Genomic DNA, 27,327 nt, shown 5'->3' on the forward strand with positions numbered 1-27,327 from the left:
CGATGTGGAGGCGTCGTAATTCTCCCGCCAGACGACCGCCGAACAAAATATTTACGAAAATTGCTGCAAGTATCCTGCCCACCACATAGTTACTAACGTAGAAAGAATTTTCTTCAAACTACAAGTCCCCTGGTTATGCAAAATTAGCCACAAACGAAAAGCTGGTCCATGTTGCCGTCGCGATGTTTCACGGTCTGCGGCGAAGAACGCAAACACTCCGACACAAGTTTCGCGGCTGTCCTCTCAGTTACACACGGAAGGACCGTCCACTCCACGAGGTTAACAGAAAACCTAAAAAGAGCCCTCGAGCTCTAGCCGATGTTTTGAGGTTAGCAACGACGCCACTTGAATCAGGATGCGCCTGTGTTTTGCTGACAACACACGCGATGTTTTGCAAAGAGATCCCCTTTTATCGTACTAGCAGACCTCTGGTTCTGTCATCTTTCAGGACACTTTGTGTTCGCCACATACAGAAAGCACACCCACGGGATCCCAGCACAAAGCACTTTGATATCGTTCTCAGTCGAATGCCTCGTTTGATGCTCCCATGCATTTTAGTTACTGTTGTTGAAACCGAGGACTGGTGGCGCTGTTATCGTGTTTCATACGAACTGTGAAAGAGACGGCTATTTTTAGGTTTGTTTCGTAACGAAGCAGTTCTTTTACCTCAACAGTGTTCATGCTCCTGTCTGCACGTTTCATCTACCAAACCACTGAAATGATCTCGACGAAATTTGGTATGTGATGTCTGTCCGTAACATCTGTCTTTATTCGGTCCTCTTTTCTTAGTTCTTTCATTATTTTTTTCTACTCTATTCTGCCTTTAATCTTCCATTCCTTCTAGCCAACCACCATCTTTGAATTAAAGCGAGAAGCCGAGAATAGGGACAACTGGAGAGCTCTTTTTGGGCAGAGCAATGGACCTGTCGTAAGACAGAACACTTAATAATAATAATAATAATAATAATAATAATAATAATAATAACCTGACCCTTATTGTTCCACCATTTCATTCAAGGTCTTCATTCTTCTTACCCTTATTTTATCGAGTGGAAATTATTACCTCCAATCTCGTTTTTATTGTTTTATTTGTAGTGTTCTGTCTGGCGACAGGTCCATATGAACAGGATCCTTCCATCCTTTTCTCGGACTGGGACCTGTTCATATACGTTCTTGGCAGATGATCCAGAAGTGGTTTGCCATTGCCTTCTTCTGTGTGTGAATGGAGTAATTGTTGGGATGCCACGGAGGAAAACTCCGTGTTGCCTAGACCACGGCCTTGCCCAACACAAGTTATAAATTCGAACCCGAGACCCCAGGATTACAAGGCCAGCGTTCTAACCGCTAGACCACCTCATCTTATTATTATTTAGTGTTCTGTCTGACGACAGGTCCATATGAACAGGATCCTTCCATCCTTTTCTCTTCTCGGACTGGGACCTGTTCATATACGTTCTTGGCAGATGATCCAGAAGTGGTTTGCCATTGCCTTCTTCTGTGTGTGAATGGAGTAATTGTTGGGACGCCACGGAGGAAAACTCCGTGTTGCCTAGACCACGGCCTTGCCCAACACAAGTTATAAATTCGGGCACTGCTGGGAATCGAACCCGAGACCCCCAGGATTACAAGGCCAGCGTTCTAACCGCTAGACCACCTCATTTTATTATTATTTAGTGTTCTGTCTGACGACAGGTCCATATGAACAGGATCCTTCCATCCTTTTCTCGGACTGGGACCTGTTCATATACGTTCTTGGCAGATGATCCAGAAGTGGTTTGCCATTGCCTTCTTCTGTGTGTGAATGGAGTAATTGTTGGGATGCCACGGAGGAAAACTCCGTGTTGCCTAGACCACGGCCTTGCCCAACACAAGTTATAAATTCGAACCCGAGACCCCAGGATTACAAGGCCAGCGTTCTAACCGCTAGACCACCGCATCTTATTATTATTTAGTGTTCTGTCTGACGACAGGTCCATATGAACAGGATCCTTCCATCCTTTTCTCGGACTGGGACTGGGACCTGTTCATATACGTTCTTGGCAGATGATCCAGAAGTGGTTTGCCATTGCCTTCTTCTGTGTGTGAATGGAGTAATTGTTGGGATGCCACGGAGGAAAACTCCGTGTTGCCTAGACCACGGCCTTGCCCAACACAAGTTATAAATTCGAACCCGAGACCCCAGGATTACAAGGCCAGCGTTCTAACCGCTAGACCACCTCATCTTATTATTATTTAGTGTTCTGTCTGACGACAGGTCCATATGAACAGGATCCTTCCATCCTTTTCTCGGATTGGGACCTGTTCATATACGTTCTTGGCAGATGATCCAGAAGTGGTTTGCCATTGCCTTCTTCTGTGTGTGAATGGAGTAATTGTTGGGACGCCACGGAGGAAAACTCCGTGTTGCCTAGACCACGGCCTTGCCCAACACAAGTTATAAATTCGAACCCGAGACCCCAGGATTACAAGGCCAGCGTTCTAACCGCTAGACCACCTCATCTTATTATTATTTAGTGTTCTGTCTGACGACAGGTCCATATGAACAGGATCCTTCCATCCTTTTCTCTTCTCGGACTGGGACCTGTTCATATACGTTCTTGGCAGATGATCCAGAAGTGGTTTGCCATTGCCTTCTTCTGTGTGTGAATGGAGTAATTGTTGGGACGCCACGGAGGAAAACTCCGTGTTGCCTAGACCACGGCCTTGCCCAACACAAGTTATAAATTCGGGCACTGCTGGGAATCGAACCCGAGACCCCCAGGATTACAAGGCCAGCGTTCTAACCGCTAGACCACCTCATTTTATTATTATTTAGTGTTCTGTCTGACGACAGGTCCATATGAACAGGATCCTTCCATCCTTTTCTCGGACTGGGACCTGTTCATATACGTTCTTGGCAGATGATCCAGAAGTGGTTTGCCATTGCCTTCTTCTGTGTGTGAATGGAGTAATTGTTGGGATGCCACGGAGGAAAACTCCGTGTTGCCTAGACCACGGCCTTGCCCAACACAAGTTATAAATTCGAACCCGAGACCCCAGGATTACAAGGCCAGCGTTCTAACCGCTAGACCACCGCATCTTATTATTATTTAGTGTTCTGTCTGACGACAGGTCCATATGAACAGGATCCTTCCATCCTTTTCTCGGACTGGGACTGGGACCTGTTCATATACGTTCTTGGCAGATGATCCAGAAGTGGTTTGCCATTGCCTTCTTCTGTGTGTGAATGGAGTAATTGTTGGGATGCCACGGAGGAAAACTCCGTGTTGCCTAGACCACGGCCTTGCCCAACACAAGTTATAAATTCGAACCCGAGACCCCAGGATTACAAGGCCAGCGTTCTAACCGCTAGACCACCTCATCTTATTATTATTTAGTGTTCTGTCTGACGACAGGTCCATATGAACAGGATCCTTCCATCCTTTTCTCGGATTGGGACCTGTTCATATACGTTCTTGGCAGATGATCCAGAAGTGGTTTGCCATTGCCTTCTTCTGTGTGTGAATGGAGTAATTGTTGGGACGCCACGGAGGAAAACTCCGTGTTGCCTAGACCACGGCCTTGCCCAACACAAGTTATAAATTCGGGCACCGCCGGGAATCGAACCCGAGACCCCAGGATTACAAGGCCAGCGGTCTAACCGCTAGACCACCGTTATCTACAGAAAAAAACCACTGAAACAGTTATATCACTAAATATTCCACAAACAATTCTATCATCACGATGTGGCTGATTGTAACAGTAAACCTTAACTGAAATTCTGCACGAACAGCACACAATAACACTTTCTACAGCTCATACCTACCGAACATTTCGCAGTTTCCAATCTAAACTTTGTACTTTACTTCACTATGAATAGAATGTTTCACCCCACGTTACGTCACTTGTCTCCTCGCGAACTTCCTCCAAGTCGCTCGAAATATCAGACTCACACTGCGCGGTTCTTATCGGTGTTCTGTCTCGTCGTCTTCCGGATGCAGGGTTAAGCTTTTAAAAGGGCAACTTTCATGGCGAACGCGCCGGGTTTACTGTGGGCTGTCCGTCAGAATATAATGCAGAACTCACCGGTGGTTGCAGGAGACGCTAATGGAACAAATTAGCACACGCAAGCATCGCGTAACAATTACGGGGTTAAATATTAATGATTTCATTATTATTTGAAGATGACGGTGAAAATCACTTCTGAGGCTGAAGAGCATTAAATTAGGATTATTACTCGATGACACGTCCGTTTATTCTCTCACGAGATGGATCGCCCACCTTCGGCGACAGGGTATAATTCGCATTGGTGTTACTGATCGTAGGAAATTGAAAGATACGATTTTGGGCTTCTTTGAAATGACGTTAAAGCCACGGTGGTCTAGCGGTTAGAACGCTGGCCTTGTAATCCTGGGGTCTCGGGTTCGATTCCCGGCGGTGCCCGAATTTATAACTTGTGTTCGGCAAGGCCGTGGTCTAGGCAACACGGAGTTTTCCTCCGTGGCATCCCAACAATTACTCCATTCACACACAGAAGAAGGCAATGGCAAACCACTTCTGGATCATCTGCCAAGAACGTATATGAACAGGTCTCAGTCCGAGAAGAGAAAAGGATGGAAGGATCCTGTTCATATGGACCTGTCGTCAGACAGAACACTAAATAAATATAAATAAATGCGCAGAGGCGGACAACATGAGCGATGACACAATCAGTCAAAACAGTGAATCATGGGCAATGACGTCATCGCGAAGATCACAGTCCCAAGTCGCTAGTTTGAGCTTGCGTCACGTTGGTATTACCGATTTAAGACTTATAAGTTTGGCATAACCTGAACGCCAAATTCATGAAGACCCACACTCACGTTTTGGAGTTCTTCGCACAAAGACGGAGGAAGATAATTTGTAGAGGCTCCGCTGGGATTCGAACCGGCTCACAGATCTCTAATAAATGGTTCGAGAAATTGCACGATTCATCCGAGAACAGGAAACATTTCCTGAGACTTCACTTCATTTCGAGAGAGAGTGTGGAGGGGTTCGTTTGTTTGGAACAGAAATGCTGTTTAAATGAGCTTCCAGGTCAACCGTATTGCTTTGTTTTGAAATTCTGGTACATATTGTGTCTGTTGGCCGTAGTCCAGATCTCGGACAGAAGCAGATACTCGAAGCCAGCATTTCGCTTTATGAAGCGATTGCTCGATAGGAAATTCTTGCCCCAGTGTATAGGATCAGAATCGTCGGTACAGTCCAACAGAAAACGCTGTGAAACGTCTACGTCATTTTACCGCTAAACGACGCGTTCTTATGTTTAAGTACCATCTGGAATTCTTCCTTGGAAGCACAAGGCAAAGTTAAATGACCGGAGGCAAACACCACGATTTACGGAGTTTCCTTATTCATTCAACTTTAACAAAGTACGCACACGTGAAACGTCGATCAAGCGACCCCTCCCCATGCCAGTGGTGCAAACTGGCGGAGAAAAACTGTGGCAGAGCTGATGTGAATTAAAATCATGTCGACTGTAGAAGCTTCCAATGGTTGTTGTCCAGCTGTCCTTGGAAGCAACAGATGTGGAGGTGCACACGGTCAACCCATTCCCTTTATCACCGACAATCCAGCGTTGAGTAGCCCTTCGGAGTGTGGACAGTACCAACCCCACTTTTTGTACATTACTTACAGCTTCGAAAAATGATAGACCTAAATCTGGAAAAAAACTACCAGAGTTTATTCAGGCAATTTTGAACCCGCTAAATGCTATTTAAACTTCATTTCCTACCTGAAAGAAAACACTGGTCTTCTATAAAACAATCAGTTTGCTCTGCTGCTTAGGGAATTAATCGCACAGGCTACATTCTGCTTTCATGACAGACGTCTAATAAGGACACAAACAATTTACCCCTACATCTAAGCTTCTCGAACCCACTAGACTCCTATTAACCTTACAGTTGCAATCTCTGCCCGAACACCGACTACCCTGACAAGATGGCCTCTCAAGGTCAATCGCACCTTGAAATATCCCACAGGTACTTTCCTAGAGATTACTCGTTTATGAAAATCTTCCCGTCGCACTGGACATCAAAAGTTGTATAATGCTTCTCGCATAATCTGAAACCTGCAATCCTTTGATATCCCAGAGCGTGTGACGCCAACAGCGGGGCAATGTCAGTAGGGATGTCAGTAGGGAAGCTTCTGCAGTTACTCCCTCGTTCGGCGTTATGCAGCAAAACCATTCCCTCTGCCTTCTTCACGAACTAGAGGCAGTGTCACATCCCATTTTGTGTGTACACTAGAGACTCAATATCCGCTGTATTGGCAATATCGATAAGCCCAATATCGACAGGTCAGAATCGATGGTTGGATGTCTTCCCGTTACGGGTCTGTTTATCGCCCAATTAAGCATGAAATTTCTCCGCCAGACTGATGTAACGGCTCAGCTTGATGTGGTACTTACAGGCCATTACATAACAGTCTACCGGATGGCAATTCGGATAAGTAACGCTCCCAGATTTTTCATGCATTTTAAAGGAAAACCTTAGGTTAACCAAATGCCTCGTGACACGTTTACCAGCGTTTCAGAACTACTGTCTCCAAGGACCAGTGCACTTTACAGTAACGGAACGATATACATCCATAAAACAAAGCCTTTTTGGTCATTTTATTATAAGACCAGACAGGCTATGCCGAGGAGGAATATGGAGTCTAAGCTGAGGAAAATCTCTGGACGTAACAAAATGTAAATTGAATGGAGAATGGATGATACAACAAAGCAAACGTATCAGTGGGGCTGATATAAAGAAAGTATGTCTACTGAATGTATTCCAGTGGCTGGCTGTGTTGCAATTGGTCGAGGAAGCAACTCTTGCCGCCGACTCAACAGCCTAAATCTCTTTGGAAATCGAGAATATTCCAAGAAAGAAAAGTTCCGTTTTGCCTCCTTCCTCACTTTTATTTTTGCAATGAATTTCCTTTACATTTGTGTCTTGGATGACTTTCAGAGTCGAGTGTACGGAGGAGGAGGGGGGGGGTGAACAATGTATGTGTTTGTCAAAGCCTGTTTTTTGTTACAACCTTGCGACATATTTTGACGATGCAATTCTTCGCCCTGCCTTCGTCTGTAGTAAAGACACAAAAGCTGGTTTATTCGCGTCTGTGGGATGAGAACTGATGCAATTCAGATAGTGAGGACCATATTGCAAGATTCTACGAGTTGTTTGGCTGCTCTATTCTTTCCATACAAGAACTAGATCATATTGTGGCCAGCGGCTACCATCTCTTCTCCAGAACCTTAAAGCGTGACATTATTCCTTTCTTCAACTATACATTGAGAACTTCAGTATGTTTATTTGTTATCAAGAAATAATTGTAGGTCTTTAAAAAATTAATTCTGCAGTGATTACAGCGTGCACAATTGAGGGTGGACGGTCTCCGTCCCGTTCGAAGGCGAACTGCGATTGGATACTCCCGAGTTCTTCCATACAGGCCAATAGCTCACGCAGACGAAGCTCGCTCTGTTCCTGGGCATCGCAGTTCCTCGTCTATTTACATGACGACACCAACGATGAAACCAGTCATCAGACATAAAATTAGCGGAGAACGAAAGTCACACTGGCAACTTAAGAGTCCAGAAAATTGTTTCGGACGACATTACGGCACTGCCCTTGCACCAATTGCTGCAGAACCACTGTATGCAAATTGAAATGTGAGGCCAGCAAAGCTGCATACATCCGGAAAACTGCTCTTGGTAAGGGATTGTGTGTTCTTTGCAAATTACTTGGCTAGTTATGCAATTGTATGGTGCAATTGTATGAGTTATCACTGCTGCAAATCCTTTTAGTACATTGCTCATCTTCATAATGAAAAGTGGCCTATCACTGAATCAAATATTTAATAGAATACTCCTTTCGAATAAGCAGGGTCATTCTACTTCAACCACTTTCTACAACAGGTCTAAATTCGCTGTAACATACCACTATTATTCACTCCACGACGCAGGAAATGCCTTGAAAAGTCAATTGTATACTCGACTTGTCAAAGAATAGCCGACTTTCTTTATGGAACCCGAAGGTTCGTCACCGTGTTCACAAAAGCCTTCCACCAGACTGTCATGAGCTAGCTCCATCCTTTTTTAGGTCCAAATACCCTCCTCAACACCCTGTTTTCAAAGACCCTCAATCTATATTCCTCCCTCAAGGTGAGAGACCAAGTTTCGCACCCAAACAGGAAAAATGTTAAAATTACACTTCTGTATATTTTTAATATTTAATTTCTTCGATATGAGACGGCAGGACAAAATTATAGCGCACTCTGGTTCAGTAATTAATTCTGATGCCGAGACATGATCACGTACTTTGTATTTTCTGAATTTATTTCTAGACCAACATATCTGATAGCCCTTGACACTATTACCACGAAAGATCTATCGTTTATAAACCTATTAAATTATCTCAACGGCCATTGCCTTTAAAATAATAATTTACTTACGGAAATTAATTACTGATTAAATATTTATATGTTTTCTTCAACAGAACAAAAATAAATGAATACTCTGACTGAGATTTGAAGTTGCTACGGCCATGAAGACTACGATGTCGGTCTCCTGGTCTCGAATGCCGTGTGGACTTGTAGGGAATGTCGACGTTTCTTCTGATGCGTCTTCAGTGACTAGGTTACAGGTTGGAAGGCCGGGGTTTGATTCCCGGGGCAGCAGAATTTCTCTCTGGGCCACAATATCTACCTCGGCAGCTAACCACTCACTTCCATCTGGCTTCGAGGTTAAGTACGCGGAGACAACTTCACGTTCGGCCTCAAATGCTTATTTCCGATTTCTTAATTCATTCAGTCAATTGGAACAAGTTTGATCATTCTCTTGCTTCAATTAAATTTGAAGCTCCGTTCAAACACCATTAAACCCACCACAGCCGCCGCCAGTAATCCGCACGCAACAGCTTCATCCCTCCTTATCGCATGGCTCTGAGGCCGCCACTAGCTTTGCTACGCCGCAAGTTATGAACTGTCTTCATTCGCCCGTGCTCCGCTGTTCGTGTTACAACGCTGAAGCACGCGCTTTGGTCATAATCGCTACAACTACTAACAAAAGTAAAATAAATTCAAAACCAAGCCTCGAGAGACTGTGGCGAGTATTCTGTGAATTAAATTTGAACACTCTTCCGACCAGATTTGTTAGGAGGCCGTCAGTTCCTGATCCTGACTTCCGTTCCTCCTGGCAGAAAAGGAACTAGGCCATGTGACGTATGGAAGTTGGTGGCACTGGCACTGGTACTGTCCAAAGAGCGACAGTGCAGCTGCACGGAGAGCGTCGCTCGTCGTCGTAGTCTCGTGGGGACGCAACGTCACGGTCTGAGAAACCTTACTCAATCTGCAGCAGCGGGGATTGGGGGGGTGGGGGATGGGGCAGAGACCTCTCTTGAGCAAGCGACAACTTCCACAGCTGCTTTTCAGTTTCACTGCAGGCCCCCGGCAGGGGTGCCTAAGAGGGCGTTGCGTGTGCTGCCCCAACTCGATACGCTGCTCAGTTACAGGCCAACAAAAGACGTCACGAATCGGAAAGGACGAAGGCACATTTTTTAAACTTTTTCTTGTATTTACCGGTGATTTTTTGCCCTGAATTTGAAGTATCCAGTGACAGCGTGATTACAGAATTCGCCTGAAGGGACTGAGATAAACCACGTAAGACATCAAGCTGTGACAGAGATCTGAACGCGGTATCTCGGGAATACAAAGCACGGATACCGAGCTGTCGAACTCCGTGTTCAGAAAAATGTTTTCTCTCAACGAAACCTTCCGAAGTCGAAGTCCATCTAAATAACGAAAATTCAGTCCGTACCTCAAAGAAAACGCGACTCTTCTGCTGTTTACGTAAATAATCGCAGTTTATTCAAAGAACACGACACTAATAAACGGAAAATATGGACGGAATACAGCGTTAATAGATGTTAAAGGAGGTTGCCACTGGGCTCTAAAGGATTAACGCAGGCAAACTGTTTACAGAATGAACCTTTTCACGATATCTTACGTGTAGCAGAACGAGCTGTCATTGCAACGAAATACGAGGTAGCATACGCAGATTACTACAATCAGAAGGATACGAACAAGGGTTAGAGCGGAATCATTACACCAATTACGACATTGTTGGGATAGGCTATGGGACCTGTCAGCTGATTCTAAAGGAAGAACTCCACATGCGACGCCAAGGCTCCTGTCTGAGGATCAGAAGCAGAATCGACTTGACTTCTCGTTTGTCAGGAGCTCAAAGATCTTGCAAGAACCGACCCCAACTTCCTTTCTAAGCTCCGTGTGACTTCTTCCTCTTCCCAAAGATGAAAATTCAGCTAAAGGGAAGGAGATTTGAGACGATAGAAGAGATTCAGGCAGAATCGCAGATGGTGCTTGACAGGCTGACAAAGAAAGATTTCCAGGGATGCTTCCAGGCTTGGCAGCGGCGCTGGGATCGTTGTGTTCACTCCCAGGGGAACTACTTCGAGGGTGATGGATGAATTTAATACCTGAGATAAGTGTACGGGTTTTTATACGCGCAGTCTAGAAACTTTCCGATCGCACCTCGTATGTGTCTTCTCATTTCACGTCGGCCGAATACAACATTTCACTTTACCATGCGACATTCAACACAATCATGGATGTCAAACGGGAATTCACTGCGAACACATTCGACATTCCGTAGAAAAGGTGACTAACAAACAAGAACCGAGCACCGACGTGGACAGAATAAAGTTCGCGGGATACAAAATTTTCACGAGTCTGAACTCAGCTATTCGTAATCACTGTTGAGTGCTAACGACGGAGAAACAGTTCTCAACGAAATGTTCCTAGTTTTTGTACAAAAGCCGAGACACGTCTCAATACATTGTGGAAACACAGAACCGACATTCTGCGGTGCGTGCGTCTCCTAACACACTTACGTTCATCCATTTTTATTCCCATTAAACTTCAAAAGAATTTCAACTGTCTGCCAGTAACCACGCCAACATGACCGACGTGCAGACTGTTAACTGGGGCCAAGTCCGTCTCCTTGCGCTTATTTTGCCAAGGTGAAAAGCAGCAACATGACAGTGAAGTGTTTTACACAGTCCGGTGTGCTACTAGTTAGCCCACACGTGACGTATGAATACGAAATAATCAGCAGTAGTACTGATGTTAAAATCTTAAAACCTCGAAACGTTTCAAAATGCTGTGTTTTTGTGTCACATCAGATTTAATTGGGATGATATTAGATGACACTACTTTCAATCACTTCTTTTCGTTATTCGTTATTAGTGGATCAATAGAAATCCACTTATCTGTAGAAGAGAACCGAGCAGAAGGACAGGATTAAATAACAATATAATTGAATTAAAACTCGGCATTAATTCATCACCGAAAGTATTTTGGGGCATATTTAACTAATTTCATTGCTGAGCAGAGGAGTATAGCCAAGATACAAGACACGCATTCAAGAACAAACATCTGACCTGATTAACGCTATCCTCGTACGCTAACCGCATGTACGAGGGTCGCTCATTAAGTAATGCCCCACATTTTTTTCCTCAGAACATATTTATTCAAGATGGCTCAAATTTAGTGACAATATAAATCAATGTTTCCTTTACACATACTATTTTTCCACATAGTCCCCATCAACTTGTACGGTTTTACGCCAGCGTGGAACAAGTGCATGCATGCCTTGCCGGTACCAGCTCTTGTCCTGTGCACGTAGCCATGTCCTCACTGCTTGAATCACGCTCTCGTCATCTTCAAATCTTGTTCCGCGGATAGCATCTTTAAGTGGCCCAAAGAGATGGAGTCGGAGGGTGGATGGGGCAGCACCGTTCAACCAAATTTGGTGATTTCTTCCCGGGTTCTCAGACTTGTGTGAGGGCGTGCATTGTCGTGCAGGAGCAAAATTTCTGCTGGATGCTTGTGAGGCCGAACTCGTCGAAAACGCTTCTTGAGGGTTTTCAGGGTCATAATGTACGCGTCTGAATTGATGGTCGCACCTCTTGGCATCACATCCACAAGAATGACCCCATCACTGTCCCAAAAGACAGTCATCATGACTTTTCCGGCGGAGGGAGTTGTCTTGAATTTCTTCTTTCTCGGTGATTGAGGATGATGCCACTCCATTGACTGCCTTTTTGTCTCTGGCTCAAAGTGGTGTATCCAGGTTTCGTCACCTGTAATGATCCGGGACAGAAAGACCTCTCCCTCAGCATCAAAACGCTCCAACAATTCAGAAGAAATCGTTTTCCTTTGAATCCTGTGGTCTGCTGTGAGACTTCGTGGAACCCATCTTGCGCACACCTTCGAATATGCGAGAGCCTGGATAATTGCAATCACACTTCCATTGCTGACTGAAAGCTGTTGGGCCAATTGTCGAGTTGTGATGCGCCGATCCTCACGAATAATGGCATCCGCGCGGTTCAACATGTCTGGAGTGGTGGCTGTGGCAGGACGCCCAGAGCGCGGCAGATCACGGAGCTCGGTTTCTTCACTTCCTGAAGCTTTAACTCTCTTAGCCCAGCGACCAACGGTGCTCCTATCGACTGCACAGCTTCCATACACAGCACACAAACGTTTATGAATGTTCACCACCGTTTCTTTTTCAGCAACAAGGAATTCAATTACAGCTCGTTGCTTGTAACGAGAGTCGTTCACAGACGCCATTTTAACAGTTCACTACAGCTCCGCTATCGGTTGGAATCATTTGAAACTCCGTACACGAACGCGGGAAACATCAAATCTCAAGCATGTAAAAGTACACTTTTCTATCTTCATTATTGGCTGAGAAAAAAAATGTGGGGCATTACTTAATGAGCGACCCTCGTATATCGACGAAAATGGATACTCAAGTAAGGCAGTCTTCGCCGTCGTTTTACCGCGGATCATAATACGAAGGCTTGAAATAGTCATCAGTATTCACTCAAATCTTTCTTCAGATTAGCCATATATATATATATTGGTGGCTTTGCGCAACAGGTATCTGATACAACTGTACGAAATGTAGAATCACATACAGACAAATAATAATTACGAGGAAATTATGATCGACTGGGATTGTGACGACATCACTTACGATTTTCGCCAAAGAAACGCTTAAGAACCTGATTTCTGTTGCACAGAGAGTACAACATTCAAAATTCACGTTCTGCTGTGCCTTCGTGACGCTGAGTACGTGAAACCAAGTTCCAAAGAAGTCAACTAACACACCCCTTCTGCACTGGCATTAACATTTATGAAGTCTGTTATTCTGCAGTTTGGGATGTTGGCCATGACTCGCTGATCTTGTGTCCATCGTTAAATATCGTTGCATCAACCAACACTCAGATTCATTATCGTATTGACAAAAGTCCATCATCGGTTTCTGTGTACAACAAACTACTAACAGCTTCTGACTTCATACGTAATGGTACTGACTCCTGTTCGTTATAATAATTTACATTGCACTGTTCTGACAACACTGAACATAACTGTAATTATTTTTTGAAGTAGTTATTACATATTCTCGCTCTCAGTACGTTTTACGCAATTTTGCAATTTTTTAAAAGAAAATACGAATTACAAATCGTACCTCAAATGTTATAAACAGGTGACTTTTCATATCGACGCCAAGTGCACTGTTTTTTTTAAATAAAAGTTATAGGTTATGTCGCACCGATACGGGTAATAGAAAGTACGTATTAAGAACAAAAGAAGTCCATCAAATCAGCGGTTTCAATAAAAAATTATACAATTCCAAAGAAAATTTCGAAATACGTAATTTTTAAAATAATAATCACTCATCTCTCGATATGCTCCATGCGATATAGGTCGTCGACACAAACCATTATTTCAGGTAATTCTCATTACTAGCCTCAAACAACGTCCAAGATAGCAGTGATACGTATCTTAAAGATACATTAGAGCACAACGAAACTATTGTTTTGTGAGTTCTATAATCCCCGGAGTTACGGCAGTGGTTAATATCCAACGTTCACACCCATGTGAAAAACCTGTTGGTTGGCATTAAAAACAAACAGAATTCGTGCCTCAACGAAGGGTAGCGAATGTCACCCCTCTGACGAAAATCGATTTTCACGTACAGCACAGAGCAAAAGCAGATGCAACCTCAGACCCACATCGCAATCCTGTCCGTATCCCACTCGAGACCTTTGCCACTCGAGAACTTCTCGCATTTTGTACAATGTCGAACGACGAAATGCGAACCGCTCAGGATGGCACTGGCTGTCCTTGAACGACGTACAAATTATCAATCACATTTCCCGCTCACGAAAGGAGCCGGTCCAGGAGACTTGGACGTAATAAGGAGCTTGATAACAGAGGAGTTTCCTCCTGACTTTTGCCTGAACCTGTATTTTTATGATGATATCGTATGAAGAAAAAGAGGTTTTCGGGCGTCCGGCGCAGGTTATCTGCGGGTCATCTTGCGCGAATGGGAACATTAAGACTGACGGATCAAACAAATGGCTTATTTCCTTCTTCCAAATATACGACGTCTCCCATAAAGCTTCGGTGGAAGAATTGCGTTACAATTTGCCACAGCGCGGAGGACTGGGGTCGGAATCGGTTCCCTGCGGAGAAATGTGTTCAAGTCACCACCCTGAGAGAAGATAGAGAAAATTTATCTAAACCCTTTTCCCTTGTCACCTTCTGGTCTGCCATCTTCCGGCATCTTAAGATCTCGTTTTCGCTCTCTCTCAACGTGACGATCTGTTTTATATATATTCCGAGTACCAACATGCAGTTAAGGGGTCCCCTTGGTTTACGATGACCTCTACCAGCGCCAAAATATGATCCTAACTACAAAAGCTAACGGGGGACACCCTTGGTTGTACAGAGAAAGCAGAATCATCTTTATATAACTGATTGTATTAATGCGCCGGTGTGGACACAAATTCCAGAACGGACGATGGACGTCTACAAATCCTACCTCAATGAAAACAAATGACGATTCTCTAAATGTTTCTGACAATAGAATAATTAGAGCGCATTTAGAAGGGCATGACCGAATGGCGAACATTTGGAGACTCTACATTTCAGAGACGTTTCTATTGAACAAATGATTAACAAAATCAAATGCCGAGTTCTGCATAGAAAGAACATGGACGTTACGATTTGATAACGCGCTATCAGCACGCGACCCTCGAAAATTAAGTCCTCCGTACCTCCCATATGAGACGTATTAAAGTAATGGGTGGTTATTATTTACATTACAATAATCAGTCGTGTGTGAGTAACTGCATCAACAGCAAAGGTTATTTGATTTTGTGTGATACAAAATTATAAATGAACAGCGAGTTTGGAATTGCCACGAAGCGGTCGTAGCCTATTTCAAAATGAAATGAAGAAATGAGAAGGATCACGAAAAACATCGGCCAGAACAGAACAACGGTACCCCGAAGTGCAAACTGGGTACCCACCAGATACAAGTCAGACTAATCAAGCACATGATTTGCACTGCAGTTGGTGTAAGCCCGGGCACCATAATTGTGATTGTTTTCCTCAGGCACCCCCCCGGCAGAGTATACCGTATGCGCCTACTTGTTTTCCACCGATCGCTTTTAATATCATCTTCATCTACAATTAATGACTTCTGCAGCTGTTACACCGTTGTTCAGTAACCGATCATTCCAGAGAATCTGCTAGCTGATCAACAGAGTTTTGTGAAGCTTTCTGCATCAATTAATAATTAATTATCCTATATCTGTTCTTTGGTCCAGCTGGGCAGAATGTATAACAGCACAGGTTCACACCGAGTGAAATCGGCCACCACAATTTTTAATAGTGTTGCAATGTCGAAAGAGAATTTTTATGTACGCTATAAACTACCTCCACATAAAATTCAACATCCCAATGGATATATATTATTTAAATCAAGATTTAAATAATATATATTCATTATATCACAATATGACGCAACTTTACCATCTCATGCCAATGGATTTTGCTTGGCATATTCAAGTCGACAGCCAATCGTAGATTTTACTGTCTGACATCCTGTTTTTCTTTCACAGTGTAATAAAAAAACAAATGAGTTAACTCCCAGGAGCAATTACATGTGGGCTTTATCCAATTTAAATTATGGTCGTCATGCAAACCGTGCTCGTAGCTCACTTAATTCGTTATTTCGTGGCTCGCGTCTTGAAGCTGTTTCATCTGGCAGCGGCCTCATCGGCTCACACGTCCCATTTCCATTTAGAAACTCCCTCCACACGAAACTACAAATCGTTGAGCAATATTAGCAGAATATCATAGCAATTTATTTTCATTGCTGTTGTTAATTTGCTTCACCAGCTCAAATACGCGTACTCGGTTGAGGCAAGCAACTCTCCTTCCATTTCCGACAAACAAAACAAAACACCTTGCAAACATTTGTTTCCCATTTCACGTCCAAATGGATGACAAACGCATTACATCAGTTGCGCTCTTCCGTGGGGGCGGATAAAACTAAAGGAAACGTGCTGGAGGCCTCCGCATCGGCCCAAAGCAGCAGGTGCCGCCCGTTTAATTAACGGTCATTGGAGACGGGAGCTGCGCCCCATGAGCTAGCCCATTCCCATTTCCGGATCGCGTAGGACTGGACGTCTCCCAGTTCCTATGCAGCTCTCGCTGTAAGCGCGACTCTCCGGAACAAATTCAGTCTCTCTCTTCAGTTATCTATTTGGCCACTGGATGTAAATGGCGCAGGCATCCCATAAATGAGTTTATACGACGCAAAATTTTACTTGGCCGAGATATTTCGTGGGCGTCCCCACTTAACGCAGCGTAGTTTCCACTCCAATCCCTTCATTCCGTCGAGGGTAAGACAGGACGAACGCATTTCATTTAGTAGGAAACCGCGCGCGCGCGCGCGGGTGGAGACAGACAGATCTGTCTCATAAGGAAGATTGAGAACTGAATGGAATCCTCGTCGTCTTCTACTGATATTAGTTGGTAATACTGGAGACCCCATTGTTACCAGGCCCTCGAGGAACACATCCGTTTCTGCTGACGTCATAATTCTCTCGCTTCAGATTGCGAAACCGTCGTTTGTTTCTCTCTTCTCGACTCGACGTTCCACCGAACAGAAGAAACGAGTCTTCTGTTGCACGAAATGGAACCCCAGCTCCACCCTCGTCCTTAACCATCGAAGGGCGTATTTACGGTGCGTGGTAATTGGCTGAATAATTGGCGCCAAACAGAATGACACTTGACTGGCAAGATTTTCAAGGCTCGATCGCTGCACCGTCACAAACAGCAGTTGTTTCAGTTTTCCCTTTCTTTTCCACTCGTCCTTTCGTGAGAATGCATTAAGAAGTCGACGGGACACTTCACAGACCACTGAGAAAATAACTCACAAGCATCATTCTATTCCGGGACAGCGGACGCACAATACAACAGTGTAAGTTCGTCGCACGACATGCGGAGAAACATCAATGCCATCTCTGTTTGTGCGGAACAAACACTTTTCTTCACACAAAAAATTAACAAGCGAATACTCACAAAACAAACAAAATAATATACTCAGAAATACGTCTTCGGCGATGGTTTCTGTTACACGCCCGCTTATTTCAGACTTTATCTATGTTTAAACTGTTTAAAACCACTTCTAGAAAGATTGATGTTCCTTCGATTTAGATATAAAATTTGATGCAGTAGACACAGATCAGTCTTTGTAGACTTAAGTACTTAATTTACTGATCAAATAGCTTTCGTTCGCTACAACGCATGATGTATTTGATACACCCGTCAACTGAACGCCTGCTTATTTACTCGGGTACCTGTAGGAGTCATAACAGAAATTGTAACGAGACTGCCATGCTCTTCAGAGTTGTTACAGAACACCCAACTCTTGAGGTCATCGACCATCCCTGGAACATGGGCCCACTGACTTGGAATGTGACTGAATTCAAAGGGCCAAGACGCAAAACGTCACAGAAAGTTTTATAAATGAAAAGAGAGGATTTCCTTCCATTTTTCTGTTCTCTGTCAGAAACCCCTAATGAAAAAGAATGTCAACTCTACAGGGCAAAAGTTTTGTTGGTTCTAGATGAGATGTTAAAGGTATCTGGGGAGTTTCTTTTCAATTACAGCGAAGCATCCCGCATACTTGATGCTGAATGCGCAGTAGAGGGAGAATACCTTCAAGATCAACGATCGACTTCCTCTTAAGAAGGCAAACTCATCGAGCCTTTTGCCCTCAACCGGCCCATTGTCATACATTCCATCAAAGTTTGACCACAAGTGAGTTCTAACGCATACACAAGCAGAGGTACTGTACAGTGCAAAAAATGTGGATCAAACAACCTGTCACCCACATTCCTCAGCTACGCACAGATGAATTCAATACCGTCCAAAGGCATTCATGTTCTGACAAACCGATCCGGTTGATACACAATGTAGAATCTGAACGTCTGGATACGGGAACTTTTTTAAAAATAATCACCTTGTTCAAAGAAGTAAATCATGTGAATTATCTTGTGTTAGTGGAAGGATTTATCACAATCACATACAATGAGGCAGTGAAACTTACATGTTTACACTGCAGACTAAATGTAATATAAGATATTAACGTAAGAACATCTTTTCCTGTCAAAACTTAGGTTAGATTATTTGTCTTTCTGTTTCCGGGAAAGATTTGATTTAGTTCCTGGAAAATGTGGTTTTATATCAAGTACAGTGCTTCTCAAGTGGTTTCCAGGACACATATCACCTTTTAGATTTCCACCACAGAATTTCACTGCCAATTTTCGTACACCGTTACGAACTCATTGCGTCCGCCAGTTTTCCTGTTACTTAACAGGCCGTTTAATGTTTGCATTGGACATTCTGTGTTGCTCTGTACAACGATGATCGGCCCATCGCAAAAACCAGAAACACAGGACGACACACCCCGGAAGACGTTCGGACATTCCATTCTTCCTCTGGAGTGGTCCTGAGACCTGGGATTTCGCAACGCGCTACCTTGTTCCTGGTTGCTGTGCTCAAAGCTGGGATGCTGTGTGGTCGCTCTTAACGGACGTCGGTCCTCGGACAGACGCGTAGAACAGAGCGTATTTCAGGATCGTCTCCTCTTACCGAATGGAATTGTAAGTCCTTCGGAACCCTACGTTGCGGTTAGCAAATGACAGGAAGAAGGAAGATGCAAACTCTTTGTCAGACAACTTCAATGCCTTGTTTCCGCGCGCCATGGTTTCCATTCCGTCTGACTCTAATTACAGGCGAGGAGTCGCTCCTTCGAGGGACCTGCAGTCTGACACGTGGTGTGGGAATATCACTTATCATGTAACCCTGGAGCCATAATTTGTCAGTCGTCGTGTTTCGCTACTTTGCCGAGCAACTGCGCTCATGTCGTCAGTTAATTAATCCTGTACTAGAGGCTCCTGCAATGGATAAATGCACACCCACAGTGCAGTGGCGTGCAGTCCTGTCCATGCTTGACGTTTGCGACGTCTAACAACTTCCGGTCTTAAAGCTTCGTCACATGTTTTGAAACACTGAAGAATGCGGCGAGATGAGAAATGAACGAACGGCGCCCCACGTCCCGTGAAAATCTGTTCCAAACCGAAAACACTGGCAAACAAGGCTCTTAAAACGCGGATAGAGACAGTCGGACGGCGCGGGTGACGACAACTGCCATGCGGCATCCTGGTGGTGTGATATTTAGAACCACTGACCCAAGATTGTGTCCCCTTCCATTGACCGCAAAGTGGAGAGGAAGTCACAAGAAGCAAGTGAATATTCTCGAAGGAAAATTCGAAAAAAAGACTTTAGTGACGACTGTCGGTTCCGAGATTCGATCCAGAGGACTCCAGAAAATTTCGATGCCAGGCGTCTCCTCGGCAGCACACTGTCGCAACACTCAGCGGTTTTTGTGGCTTCACGATAGCAGCGACGATCTAAACAAAGGCGCTTGAAGAACACCTCTGGAATGTCAAGTACTCAAAAGAGTACCCTTTCCGATGTTGTTTTAGAAGTTCGCATGTGCGATCGGCCAAACTTGTTACGCCAGAAAGACTACCAGGTTTTATAAAGTTACCCGCGTGATATTTAAATGGAAATAACTGATGGTGTTAACGCGTTAATGAGTTAAGTGCGTCGTCGTGATTCTCCACAGAACGCGTTGTACTTCACAATCCAATAACACCTCCTTGAATCAAGCACTGAATTTATTACTGCATAACTACGTGTAATTACTACAAAGGAAATATTAAAGTCTGTTACAAAACCTCCACCCAAACGCACCAGAGACATGGTCTCTTCGCTAACAACGTATATAAATCACAACCTGGTTTACAAATCGAATATTCGGATCTCTGTTTCGCCTCGGACTACACATTTGAAGTATAGAAGCATTTCATTTCATTTCTTCACTACGATGAACGACGGTGTTCCCAGCACCACCTATTGGCGGCCATCCGCTAGGTACGTTCCCCTAATAGCTCTTCAACCAATGACCACCCCCCCCCCCCAGCTCACTGTCCCATTTACCCTTCTCAACATCCGGGCGCACCGAAAACGAACCTCCACGACACTTTAAAATCCGTCTTAATGTCGTTTCACATCAAAAATAAAAAATATTCATAACAAAAATTCGGGAGCACCTGAAGATTCTGCAACCCACTCGGCGTAACCTACCTATTCCACGCCTCTCCATTTACTCGCCCTGATAATGGCAGGAGACTAGCACGAATCATCATACAATCACAAAATAATATTTCATCTGGACATATTTATAATACATTTCACTCCGAAAACTATCCATGAAGTGGTTAGTAATTCGACACAAGTCTTCATACCAACATTCATCGGTGATTACGACGTAAAATATCTGTGTCCGATAACAGCTCCACAGTTCACGGTCTCGAACACTAGGCCTTCGGCCCAGAAAGTCGCCTCGTACTATGTCGTTGCACGCCGCATATTAAATGTGTTATACAGAGAGTGGCAACCAGCAGTTATAATTACGCGTGGCTCGAAGTGTCTGCATGAAGCTTCGTCTGTCAAAACATTTCTTCGACCTGCTACGGAGCGCTCAGATTTCTGTGTTCTGCTCGTACACTGGTTTGAAGCCAACGCGAAAGAGGGCACCTGCAACATGAACTTCAACCCCGCACAGCGGCGTGCTGCTCGAGAAGACCCCGACTAAAAAATTTAACTCAGTTCATTTATAAGATGGTAAAGTTGCGTCATATTGTGATATAATAAGTATATATTAAATCTTGTCCGTCTAATCACAATAATTCTTATTAAATATTAAAATATTACAATAATTAACATTTAAAATATTTAAAATATATCAAATGATGTTCTTTATCGAAATATTCGATTTACATTAGACCATCATTTTTCATGTTTCACGACATGTTTCAGTTCCTAAAAGAACCATCCAGACTAAAGTCACATTGAGCATGACGTATATATACAGAACAACATCGAGTGTGTTATTAAAAATGGAATAAAAATCTGAAAAAGAACATCATTTGATATCTGGTAAAAAATCTGATAAAAATGTACGCTAGCATAATGTATGAAATTTGTATTTGAATTATTTGTCGTTTTGAAGCTTTATATAATTATATACACCTGAGGATGGTTCTTTTAGGAACTGAAACATGAAAAATGATGGTCTAATGTAAATCGAATATTTCGATAAAGAACATCATTTAATATTTTAAATATTTTAAATGTTAATTATTGTAATATTTTAATATTTAATAAGAATTATTGTGATTAGACGGACAAGATTCAGTTCATTTAGTAATACGGAGATTCACGATTCGCTTGCTTGACATCAAAATGAGGGGCCCTTTTCCACAAGGAGGACGGGAACACACGACACACACAGCAAACATGAGGTATTTTGGTGCAAAAATCTCAAGGAAGAAGTTTCGCTCGAAAGTGGGGGTCGTGATTGGCCTGTCTACGGAGTGAAATCAACCAGGTCAGGTAGGATGATGCAATGGCGGGCTTCCCTGCACAATGTAACGACGTTTCGGCGTCCGTAAAGCAGCTAAATCCTTGGCCAACTGTTATAGCCTTGCGTCAAGCCGTCATTTGAATTCCGTGGGAAATGAAGTATTTACTTAACGTTTAAATTTTGATGATCAGGAACGACGGATTTATCGACATGAAGTTGATTTCTTAGTGACATTTGTGAAGTAACTGAATGAGATTCCGAGGACACAGGCCGGGGAAGGGGGGGGGGAGCAATAATGTCTATAGAATTGTGGAAGGGAAACTTTTTTTTTCGAAACCGGACAACTTGAAGATCAAGACGGAATTCTGATGATCTCAGCGGTTCTGTGATATCTAAGTTTAGTGCGCAGTGCCAGGTTGTACTGTTAATGGGATTACTGGTTGATCGTTGATATCGTACAGGTCTGTAATCAGTTACTGTGGCGAGTGTGTTATCGAAACCACTTGGACCTTTCCGTCCGTCATGTTTTGGACACTTACGAAATTTTACATCCGGCAAAAAAACCCTGAAACTGGCACAGGCGTGGAGGTCTGACACTCACTGAATTAAAATACATCTTCCCTTTTATAAAATCCACTAGTCTGGTGTTTCCTTCCGGCGTGTCGACCTGGTGACTGCTGTGGGACAACGCAACGGTGTACGTCCGACACTGTTTCGTCAGTCCACAGAAAATGAGATATTTTCTAAACAGCGCGCCTTCTCTGAACAAGCTTCTAGACGAAAGGACCGTCTGTCTGGCTTCTTGTGTGGCCAAGACGACATGCAAATCTCCTTTTCTTATCTTCGCCGGAGCAAAGGTGAACAGAGGGACGTCAGTTCACGAGATCATACGTTTTCGGAACGCCCTCAAAAACCAGGTTTCGCACACCGGTCTCTTAGAACCATTTTGCACTAAAGACTTGAGTGCTCCTTTGCCCTAATTATGGACATCACGAGACAGAAGGTCCAAAACAGCGGTCATAATTTTTGGACTATCGCCGCTTTGCGTTGACCGGCGAACCTAACTGGATAACTCCACAGAGAACAGTCCTCGTTGAGGACCTGACGGCTCGTTCACGTAGCAAACCATTCCTCGCCAGTGCTCACCAAATTCAACCACCGGATCCCACCCCAGCCCACACTCCCTAAACCCATTTCCCGCAGATTCATTTTAATAATATCCTCCCATCTTCGCCTGGGTCCTCTGAGTTGCCTAATAACAGTTTGTATGCATTTTCTACACGCCCAACTCATCATCGTACTTCTCTATTTGACCATCATAACAGCATTCGTTTACGAGTACAAATTTTCGAGTTGCTCCTCACTTAAGAACCCCTTTCTCGAAAATCCTCCATTTGTGTCCATCCCTTAATGTCACAGACCAAATCTCACGCCCACACGAAACGATTTTAGACAAAAGAATATAAGAAACTGGATTCTGAACTTCGCGCGAATGCAATCTGCTCCCAGCTTCCTCATAAATTCAATTCTTATCTGTCAGCATCCTTGCCACATTTTCAAAGCATTTATTAGCTTTGCCCTGTAGACTGGTGACGAGATGTGAATTTATAGGCCTGCGTTTTCTAACTCTGCTTACGTCTAATTCCCTACGTCATGAATGTTTTCGTCCAATAAATTAACATCGTCAACACGGGCCAAAAGTCCCGTTCAGCAACATAACATAATCCGAATGACCGTCATAAAACGGCTTTAAAAGTGGTGCGATATACAAACCACTTTTAATACATGGCTCAAAGTACTGGGTTTTGTAGACTAGATAATGCGCGTTACTAACATAACTGTTACGATGTGATAACGCCGTTAATACAACAGACACAATTGAGAATGTTAAAAAATATCCCGTATTTATGTCCATAAGCTTTTATAATTTACAGAAATTAACGCAATATGTATTCCACGGATCAGTGCGGTAAATATTTGCGTACTGATTCCTATGAACGAAGACTTGATTCACTGACTGCGCACTGGCGAAGCGTGTGAAATCTGAGGCACATCTTTGTCTGTTAATTTATCAGAGACGCACAGTCGGTTTCAAAAATTTATGTTTACGGTCTGTCTGGGAGATAAGATCCGCGTGGCCCACTTTAAGCTACTAACCTAGAACAGGTCATGTCTAGGCCGAAACAGGGATTTGAAGTCGGTACCCCATTGATATGTTGCATTGCTACAAAGAGCCTTGCAGTTAACTGTGACGTTCAGAGGTTCAACAGATCAAAGCAAGAATCTTCGTAGGATCTGATGTCCTCAGGGCGGTGAGTCCCTGAAGATGGCAGTCTTCTGGGTCGTAGCGTAGGCGTTATCACCCTTTTGACAGGGACAGCAATGACCTCTGAGCTGATGTTCGTAACCAACTCTTTTTTTGTGATGGTGTTTTGTTTGTAGCAGGGTTAAAAGGGTAAACAACTGAAATTAGTCCGATTGGTGCAGTTAACATTCCTGCACAATTGTATTCTGCAGTTTTCGGAGTCGCGGGCACTATATTATCATTTCAGGAGGAGCTTTAAAACGGAGGAGGCAGACAGCGAATACACTCCCATGTTTATTCATGTACGTTCTCGCCTGCATCTTGTATTGAGCCCCTGGGTAATCCCCCCCCCCCCTCCGGTTTGGTTGTGGCTTGCACATGGCCAGTTCATTATTAATGACTACGAATTTCGGGATTGTCGTGGCTAACTACGGTGCAACACGACTTGTTTTGTACGCGACCTGCGACGTGGTAAGGTCAGGCTGGACAACAGTAATTTTCAGACTTTCATACGTCACTGCAGATATGAACCCGGCGCTGCCAACCTAATCGCATTATTAAGCGTACGGCCACAAATTACAGTGGCATTTGTTTCAAAAACATTCGACATAATGAAGCTTTTGCGACAAACATTGTAAATCACGACGACGTGTATGTTTAGGAAAACGTACAAATTGTCGGTTCTATAACAAAGCTATTTTTAGGAAATCAATAACATTTTATTTAAGCTTCGCGTGCGACAGGGGTAGACCGACGCGGGCCAAAAATGAATTCGAACAACAAAGCGCAGCACCAAATTACATCCACCCCTCGATTTGCAAAAAAAAATTCCTTCGATGAAAACTATTCGTACGATGACAATCCATAAATCTAAAATTAAATTCCCATTAATTTCAACCTAAAACTCTGACTGGTTCCGGACTCTCAGAAAAATCACACAATATTTTTTTCCCACATACGTCAGAATATTATATTAATACTATCATAAAATTAACAAATGTGTATTTTTATGATAGTCATTACCTATTCAACCCTGTAAAAAACAATGAAGTGTTAAATAAACTACTTGCCTTTTAAAGTAGTTGCAGCTTCAACATCAGAACTCAAAGAAAAGGCAATTGTATTTTGTTGAAAAACATTCGACCGTCGTTGTGTTGAAAATTATGTTCGTTTTCAAACTAAAAAATATGTACAATTTTACACGGTTCGTTGCAATGAAACTTCGCAAATCTGTTTCAGGCATATCTATAGACTCTGATGATAATCTTGTACGATCGAAACATGTAGCTCTATAATAAAACCATCGTCAATAAAGCAGAGAATTTGTTGTGAGTGACGCAAAACGTGCACTGACCTTCCACGTCATCTGAAACAAAAGCAGAACGGGTTACGAAGTGCGGACGCCGCCATCTTGCACAGAGACCTGTTTCCGGTCGCTTGTGGCGGACGGTGAACCTGGTCTCAAAAACTGAGTGTTTTTATTTAAACGACACTCACTCACAGAAGCAACGTTGTCATTTCCAAGGAAATTTGAAGCAACAAGTACAGGCCCTATTTTACTGTTTTAAACGAGAAAGAGTTGGGCAGTGGCGGATTCGGAAACGAATAAAAACGTCAAGACGATAATCGATACGTTAGTCCCGCGATCATCTAACGAAGCTGGGGCTTTTCGTTTGCATATTGCGTTCACTGCCGCATGACAGCCCCCCCCCCCACCCCCCAAAAAAGTCAACGGGTCTTGTGACATACAACAGCCAACGCAGGGATATTTTAATATTCTTCTAGGATCGGAATTCGCATCTGAAACGTCTTTTCACAAGCAACGCGTCACAATTTGATTAGCCGTATTCTTCGCAACTAAAACCCGATCACACTTTACACAAAGAAGGAACGGACGGGGTAGAACACATTTACCTGCCGAAAACACAGATCACACTCTCTTATTTATAGAAAGGAACTCACCTCTCAACTACCGCAGTTGTCGTTCGTCTTAACCCAATGAAGTTTCACAATAATGGACGGAGTTCGAAATTGAAGAAGTCGCTCGAACACCATCACCATTGTCTTCTATTGTTGCCCGCTCCTTCATAATCCGTAAACATCAACCAAAATTTCGCGTAAGTAACACGACACGTATCGGCAGATTTCAGGAAAGTAAATTATTTTCCCACAGTATCACTGAAAAACCACGTACGTCGAAATATCTTAACGTTGACAAACGCAGCATAGAACAAAACACTCTCTAACTCTGCAAGTACACGGCCGACTGAATGCAGGTGCGATCACAGCACACGGAACTCTGGCCAATCAGAAGCCCGTTTTCTCAACCACGTGTTTACTTCGAAACTCGGCGCTGGCAACAGGCTGTTTCAGAACAAATTACTCCCTCGGGCGGCACGTTCTGTTTCAGAGCAGGAAAGTGATTTTAAGTTTAAATCCACGACACTTAAAAAATACTTGATCAACTGGCCAGAACCGATGGACAATATACAAACATGTGACTGTCTTTCTGAACCGAGACGCCTGATTCTACCTGTAAATTAACGTAAGGTTCAGTCCCTCCGTCCTCCTGTGTCAGACAACACGCGTGTTTCGCCACAGAACCTTTAATGCTCTTATATTAATTGGTCTCTGTGCAAGTATATTTTTTCCGCGAGATGATACTTCATGCCTTCAACGTCCTTTCTGCATGATGCATTAACTCTTGTATTGGTTGACATTTTGAAACTGCCACGACAACTCCAAATCAGTTTGACGGACATTTACTAAGCGTTCACGACGATGACTGAACACCTTATGGGCCATTTTTGTACGCCGTCTGTCTGTCTTCTGTTTTCCGCGTCTGTCGGTCGTCCTACGAACTACAAGCTCGTCCATATATTATATGAAGAGTGGGTGATTTAGCAAGATTATGCCGTCTCAATTGTTTCTGGATGATCGTTCATACTGCACTCTATCAACTGCGACGTAAACCATCTTAAATTAAAGGAAGGCGTGAGAAGTTACGTCATCCCTTAGCCTGAAGTGGATTGCCATTGTAACAATAGAAGCAAAGTTCATTCTGTTGGCGGAATTGGATTATTCGGCTCTGTAAACAATTAATTACTGTGCTCATTAGTCTGTAAATGTATCACTT

The 27,327-nt window shown here is 43.5% G+C and overlaps 1 protein-coding gene across 7 annotated transcripts in view; it reads right to left on the minus strand.

The window, feature by feature from the left end:
- Positions 1–27,327, minus strand: part of LOC110836352 (protein O-mannosyl-transferase TMTC2) — a 745,449-nt gene that overhangs the window by 459,441 nt on the left and 258,681 nt on the right. The window contains exon 1 of one of the 7 annotated variants that reach the window (XM_087359007.1): positions 26,154–26,471. The exons of the other annotated variants lie outside the window; for them this stretch is intronic. The gene's annotated coding sequence lies outside the window, so the exon portion shown is untranslated. Of the gene's footprint in view, positions 1–26,153; positions 26,472–27,327 lie in introns of those variants that run through there. 7 annotated transcript variants of the gene reach the window in all.

The sequence above is a fragment of the Zootermopsis nevadensis genome, unplaced genomic scaffold, assembly GCF_977971745.1.
Source record: "Zootermopsis nevadensis isolate Lab colony 2312 unplaced genomic scaffold, Znev_1.0 Znev_ptg000030l, whole genome shotgun sequence".
Taxonomy (NCBI): Eukaryota; Metazoa; Arthropoda; class Insecta; order Blattodea; family Termopsidae; genus Zootermopsis; species Zootermopsis nevadensis.